This window comes from Scylla paramamosain, unplaced genomic scaffold, assembly GCF_035594125.1.
Source record: "Scylla paramamosain isolate STU-SP2022 unplaced genomic scaffold, ASM3559412v1 Contig108, whole genome shotgun sequence".
Taxonomy (NCBI): domain Eukaryota; kingdom Metazoa; phylum Arthropoda; class Malacostraca; order Decapoda; family Portunidae; genus Scylla; species Scylla paramamosain.
In genome coordinates, this window is record NW_026973773.1 from 227,501 (window position 1) to 235,000 (window position 7,500).

Consider the following 7,500-nt stretch of genomic DNA (forward strand, 5'->3'; position numbering starts at 1 on the left):
CTCCTCCTCCTCCTCCTCCTCTTCTTTTTATCTTCCTCTCTTTTCTTCGTCTTCCTAAACAGTTCTCTCTCTCTCTCTCTCTCTCTCTCTCTCTCTCTCTCTCTCTCTCTCTCTCTCTCTCTCTCTCTCTCTCTCTCTCTCTCTCTCTCTCTCTTTTTTCTCCACACTTTTTCTTTCGTTTTTTTCTCTCTATATACACTATCTTTATTACTCTCCTCCTCCTCCTCCTCCTTCTCCTCCTGCTCCTCAAGGAAAACGTAAAATAATCAAATAGAAAACGAGTAACGAAATCCTCACTTTTATTTAATTTTTCTTTCTTTTCTTTAGTTTCTCCTTGAATTCCTTAAACGTATACTATTAAGAAAGATATTAAGACGTGTATTGATAACGAAAACGGAGGAAAAGTCAATTAGTAAGTGATAAAAGGGCTATTTCTGTTTATATTGCAATTCTACATTTTTATTTAGTTACCCCTTCAATTATTTCAAGGAGAACTATTACGGAACATACATGGACAGTTATAGAAAATGGAGAAAACGCTAATTTGTAAGCGAGAGAGAGAGAGAGAGAGAGAGAGAGAGAGAGAGAGAGAGAGAGAGAGAGAGAGAGAGAGAGAGAGAGAGAGAGAGAGAGAGAGAGAGAGAGAGAGAGAGAGAGAGAGAGAGGGGGTTTAAAAAGCTGCGGATATGAAAGATTGAGGGGAGAGGAGAGAGTGAAAGCCAAAGACAACAACAACAACAACAGCAAAAACAACAACAACAACCTACTACTACTACTACTACCACTGTTCATCGTCTTCTTTTCCTCTTCTTATTCATCTTTTCTTTTCTCTCTTTTATTCCCTCTCTATTTATCACTCATTCCATATATACATTACCTTTATTACTCTCCTCCTCCTCCTCCTCCTCCTACCGAATTTTATCCAGAAAACTCTCATTTGAATATATACGAAGAGAGAGAGAGAGAGAGAGAGAGAGAGAGAGAGAGAGAGAGAGAGAGAGAGAGAGAGAGAGGAGGGGAAGGGGCGCAGTAACACCATCATCAGAGGAAAGGGAGACGATGTTTTCTCTCTCTCTCTCTCTCTCTCTCTCTCTCTCTCTCTCTCTCTCTCTCTCTCTCTCTCTCTCTCTTCGGGTGATAATGGCGCCTTCGGGTGATAATGTACTTATGTTTAAATAGAGAGAGAGAGAGAGAGAGAGAGAGAGAGAGAGAGAGAGAGAGAGAGAGAGAGAGAGAGAGAGAGAGAGAGAGAGAGAGAGAGAGAGATTTCTACAGCCTCTTTAGACCACACACATACATACACCCTTCCTCCCTCCTCCTCCTCCTCCTCCTCCTCCTCCTCCTCCTCCTCCTCCTCCTCCTCCTCCTCTTCCTTCTCCTCCTCGTCTTCTTCCTCCTCCACCTCCTCCTCCTTTCATAACCCATACAATTAATATCAATTTATATCACTTATTGCTAATCTCCTCCTCCTCCTCCTCCTCTTGCTTTCTCTCTTACCTAAACTGCCAAGATAATATATACTCCCTCTAATTTTACCTCCTCCTCCTTTTCCACAACAACGTTAAGTTACACAGACAATGAAAGGAATGTTCTCTTGGGCGAGAGGTACTGCCCGCCAGGTAGGGGACACTACTTGCACCAACTCATTCGTTAAGAAAATCTTATAACTTAGATAATAATGGCTTAAAACGCACACAAGCCAAGCATACTGTGTCCTCAGCTCATAATGATCCCCCTCCTGCTCTTCCTGCTTCCTCACTGATGCACGTAAGGGTCACGGCTCGAGTTCTACCCTTGGCATTGTAAGCGCGGGACTGAACTTGCTCTCCTCGGCACAGTGACTCGAGAATGTGGCAGTGGAAGTCATTTTAGCTGAGCCAAAACTACACGTCAGTTACGTTGTGTGAATGGGCATTGTTGGCGAGGTTTTCCACGGCTCTAAATGGCTGACAGACCGTGGTGGCGCCAAATGTTAGTGCGATATTAGTGCACAGCTGCTGATGTATGAATTGTGAGCCAAATAACACAGATAAGTGACTGATAGAAATTATTATTTAGAGAATTAAATATACTAAATCATATAAATGTATTACTTCTATGCTTTTGAAAGGAGTCTTCATTGCAGTGATTCAGCATAATTAATTGAAAAGTGCATCACTGCCGCTAATGAAAAATAGTCATAATTTTATATTTTGTTTCATTCCTGTATCTGATTGGCTAAAGACCTTATCACATTCTTGAATCGAGACCTCTGATTGGTGCGCCTGGTGGGTGCCGAAGTCTTTAGTTCCAAGCTGCTGAGCGCTCCAAGAAGGGGGCGCAAAGGTATACCATACCCTCTGACGAACAGGTTCCCAGTAAGACTGTGCAATGCCTGGATTTTCTACTGAAGATTTAGGCACAACACTCCATAATACGAGATTCAACAACAACAAGAGGAAACGACAAGCAATGGACGCCCAAGAGACCCTCGGTGAGAAGGGGAAGGCTAAGGAGAAACTAACCAAGAACAAGAAGAGGCGGCTGGAGAGCCTCGAAGACTGCACCAGCCACGAGAAGACGGTCACTGAAGGCTGTGCAGAGATGAAACATCGCGCGAGCCGGCGAGAACACAAAAATCAGAGGGACGGGAATGACATCAAAGGCAAGAAAACGATGAGCGTGGAGTGTTTTCATCCGATTATGGACCGCACCAAGAAGAGAAAGAGGCAGAACAAGGACGACGACGAGAAACAGAACAAGAGAAAGAAACAGGACACGGAGGAAACGGAAAACCAGGACAAGAAAAGGAAGAGGCAGGTTAATGACGACGACGAGAAGCAGAACAAGAAGAGGCAGAGGCAGGTTACGGACGATGACGAGAAGCAGGACAAGAAGAGGAAGAGGCTTGACACGGAGGACGACGAGAAGCAGGACAGGAAGAGGAAGAGGCAGGTTAAGGACGACGACGCGAAGCAGGACAAGAAGAGGAAGAGGCAGGACGCGGAGGACGACGAGAAGCAGGCAAAGAAGAGCAGGGGGAGGGCAGGAGAGAACGAAAGAAGGGGGGAAGATGGAGTGCTGTCAATGCGTTAAGCACGGCATCAAGAGATGGAAGATGAGAGGGTGGTACAAAGACGACGTGGTGAGGCTGATGGTGGATGCCAAGAGAGTCAGCAAGGAGAGGAACGTGAGCAGGTGGTGCCGTCTTAATATTGGGAAAGAAAACCTGGTGTCCGCGACCGTGCGCGGCCACCCGTGCCTTGTCCAGCTTGACAGCGGCTCCTCATGCAGCCTCATGAGGCTAACACTGGCCCGGAGGCTGGGAATCGTCACGGGCAAGCAAGAGACGGTAAAGAAATACTTGTTTACCTGGGCTGGCATGCTGGAGTTGGACGTGATCGAGCTGGACGAGGTGGTGGTGATGCTGCGTCGCTACGTGGCGGTCAACACGCGCATGACGGTCATTGTACGCGGGGATGTGAGGAAGCACTACTTGGACCTCATAGTTATGTCCATGAGCCGCCTGCAGGAGGCCGAGGTGCGGCAGGAGTTCCATCCCGACGACAGCAGCACCCTGTTCCTGCGTCACCCAAAACGTCTGCGGCGGAGACAACCTTCGGACACACAACGCAAAACGTTCATGTTTGCCGCACGAGCGTTAGGCATCGAGGAGCCGCTGACGGTGATGGTGAACACTGGTAACGCGTCAACATTCTCTATCACTAAGACTGGTCAGGACAAGATGCTGTGCAGGACAGGCAAATCGACTGTGCTGCCGAAACGAGTCCTGCTGCACTTTGGCAGCGGCACAGACACTCTGCGAAAGATGGACACGATATACATGCGCCACTGGTTTGATTTCGTGTTTGGACGAACGCTGCTGTGTAAATTACAAGCAGCGATAGATTATGATGATTTGTCCATGACCTTGACGCTCAACGGAAAACGATACCGCTTCGACATCCTCACTCACGTCCTCCGTCTGCGTACGCCCAGAGGTGCCGCGTCCTCTCAGCCTCCGCCTTGATTTTATTGATTGATTGATTTTTTTGTTTTGTTTCGATTTGTTATCCATCAGGGAGGTCAGCAGAGGCAAGAAATAGATGAATAAAAATCCCGCTCAAAGAAGATCCCAAAACGAAAATAGGAGCAGTGAATAGAGTAGAAAAAATAGTCTGGCTTAAGGATATAAAACTGTGTTCTTCATTAAAGATATTAGACTAAGAAAATGAAGATTATGGACAGTAAATCAAGGTTATTAAGATAAAGGATAGTAGATTAAGAAAATAGTCTGGATTAAGGATATTAGTTAAGAAAATAGCCTACATAGGAAAATATTACACTAAGAAATGAAGATTAAGGATAACAAAATAAGGAAAATAAAATAAAAATATCAAATTAATAAAACGGCCTGGATTAAGAATAGTAGACTAAGAAAATAGTCTGGATTGAGGATAGTAGATTAAAAAAGTCCGAGTCAAAAATAGTCTAAATTGAGACTAATGCATTAACAAAAAAAATCAGGATTAAGGATGGTAGATCAAGGAAAGAGTCTGAATTAAGAAAAGTAGATTAAGAAAATAAACTGGATTAGAGATAATAAATCAAGAAAATAGTCTGAATTAAGGATAACAGATTAAGAAAATGGTCTGGATTAAGGAAATTAAGATCAAGGTTGATAGACTAAGAAAACAATCTGGATTAAGGATAGTAGATCAAGTAAATAGTTTGTATTAAGGATAGTAAATTAAGAAAGAGGTCTGGATTAAGAATATTACATTAAGAAGATAGACTGGATGAAGGATATTACTTCAAGAAAGTAGTCTACATTAAGAATAGTAGATGAAGAAAATTCTCTACATTAAGGATAGTAAATAAAAAAAATAGTCTGGATTAACGACAGTAGATTAAGTAGATGATCTACTTTGTCTACCGTCTTAAGGATGGCAGATAAAGAAAATAGTACAGATTTAGGAGAGTAAATTAAGAAAATAGACTGGATTGAGGATTATACACTGATTAAGAAAATGTTGTGGTTAAGGATATTATAATTAAGGAATCTACAATTAAGGAGAGTAGATTAAGGACATCATTTGGATTAAGGACAGTAGATTAAGTAAATAGTCTGGATTAAGGAAATAGTCTGGATTAAGGACACTATATTAAGGAAATAGTCTGGATTAAGGACACTATATTAAGGAAATAGTCTGGATTAAGGACACTATATTAAGGAAATAGTCTGGATTAAGGACACTATATTAAGGAAATAGTCTGGATTAAGGACAATGAATTAAGAAAATAGTGTGGATTAAGGACATTGAATTAAGAAAATAGTGTGGATTAAGGACATTGAATTAAGAAAATAGTGTGGATTAAGGACATTGAATTAAGAAAATAGTGTGGATTAAGGACAATGAATTAAGGACACTTGGATGAATGTCATTAGGTTAAGAGCAGAGGTTGCAGCAATGGTTATGTACAAAGCAGTACACAGGTACATCCATGGGACTGAAAAGTTCTGTAAGGTAACACGGGCTGTGCTTGTATATAGATATATTTATTATATTGTAATCTGATGTATTTATACACAGATATATTTCTATATTGTAATTTGATGTGTGAGTTTGAGACTTGGGTCCATATTGATGTTCGCTGTGTGCTTGTGACCTGATGTTAAATGTGTTTATATATATATATATATATATATATATATATATATATATATATATATATATATATATATATATATATATATATATATATATATATATATATATTATATATATATATATATATATGGATGCGTTACATAATGACGGAAGTCTTCATAGTGTTCTTGCGAAATATTTTGAAAAAGAATATTTCAGTGTGTGTGTGTGTGTGTGTGTGTGTGTGTGTGTGTGTGTTCAGTTTTCCTTTTCTTCTATAATATAATTAATAATAATTAGACAATCAACTTCATTTAGAGTCACTTTAGTAGAGTGTTCGGAAATAAGAGACAATGACCATCACATAACGCTTATCATTTTCTTCAACTTTTTTTTATATTCATTTTCCTCCTTTTTTTTTTCTTCAAGTAATTCTTCTTGAACGTATTCTTTTCTTCACATTATCATCTTCTTCTTGTACTCTTGTTTTGTGTCCAACCATGACAACAACGGATGCAAGCCACGCAATATCATCACTTCCTTCATTGTTTCCACGTATACCTTAAAGACAGAAATAGATAAGGTGCTTTGCCCAAACACGTCAATGCTAAGCCCTTGTACAACTGTTTGGCACATCTTTCCTTAATTACTAACCACTCTGAGACATCTTTTCCTTGCCCTTCTTTCTGTACATATTGTTAATAAAGAACAAAGCTCCGAAGACTGTTACTCCCCTCATCAACACAAGTCAAAGTCTTCGTCTAACACTGTGGACGCTTATCAAGACTACTCTCTCAAGAGGGAAGCTTCAAGACACTCATCCTCTAATTTTTGACAATCGTTTCTGACTCAGTTTGGGGACCGGCGCCTCAGGGAACATTTTTTTCTTTCCAATTTTGTTGGCCTTGGCAAGTACCCCTCTTAAATAAAAATAAATTAAATGAATAAATAAAAATAAATAAATAAATAAAAAACAAAATGAAATAGAAAGGGATGAGGGAGATGGAGGGAGGGAGGAAATGTAAGGATGAAGGGAAGGGGGAGAGGAGGGAAGGAATGGGGAGAGAGAGGGAATGGGGAGGGAGGGAAGGGGAAGAGAAAATAGGGAGAAGGAATGGGGATGGAGGGAGGGGGGAAGAGAGAGAATGGGGAGAGAGGGAGGGGGAAGATAGAGAGAGAGAGAGGGAGGGGGAAGAGAGAGAGAGAGAGAGAGAGAGAGAGAGAGAGAGAGAGAGAGAGAGAGAGAGAGAGAGCGCCATCTGCAGGTTTTGGGCGGCCGAAGCCACCATTCTCCCCGGAAAGTCAAATTTTCGCGTGTTTTTTGAGCGCGCCAAATCAACGTCTATGTCTCAAAAATACTGCACAACAAAGTATGATTCAAGCACGTCCAACACTTCTGGAAACTAGTATGCAGTATTACCAATGTCTCCTCCCATCAAACCTCTTCCCCTCTTCAGTTCAATGACCTCCCGTTAACATGCGTCTGATCACGCTTCAACAACGCTTGATTATATTAAGTTACACAGAATGAAAGGGATGATCTCGTGGGCAAGGAGGTACTGTCCGCCAGGTAGGGGATACTTTTTGCACCAACTCAGTCGCTATGGCAGTCTTATAACTGGCCATCGTAGTGGTGACATCGTGGACATTCACTGGGGTAAGCAGATGTCATGAATGAGGCATTGCAGTCAAGGATTATTAACTTCCCGGGCCATCAAACTACCCACACATTCGTAGAAAGGCAGAGGTCATTCCACCATTGAAGTGGAGAATCCTCCTCTCGCTCATTACACTTCAATTACATTTCACGACCACGTAAGTGTTTGATGCTCACCTTGTCCGAGCAGCGAGAGAGAGCCGAGTTCATGGC

At 41.7% G+C, this 7,500-nt stretch overlaps 1 protein-coding gene across 15 annotated transcripts in view; it reads right to left on the minus strand.

Moving 5' to 3' along the window:
- LOC135099158 (ran-specific GTPase-activating protein-like) overlaps positions 1-7,500 on the minus strand; it is a 72,539-nt gene that overhangs the window by 34,464 nt on the left and 30,575 nt on the right. For all 15 annotated transcript variants that reach the window (XR_010267733.1, XR_010267730.1, XR_010267731.1 and 12 more), the window contains one exon: positions 7,465-7,500. This exon is cut by the window's right edge and continues 56 nt beyond it. The gene's annotated coding sequence lies outside the window, so the exon portion shown is untranslated. The remainder of the gene's footprint in view (positions 1-7,464) is intronic.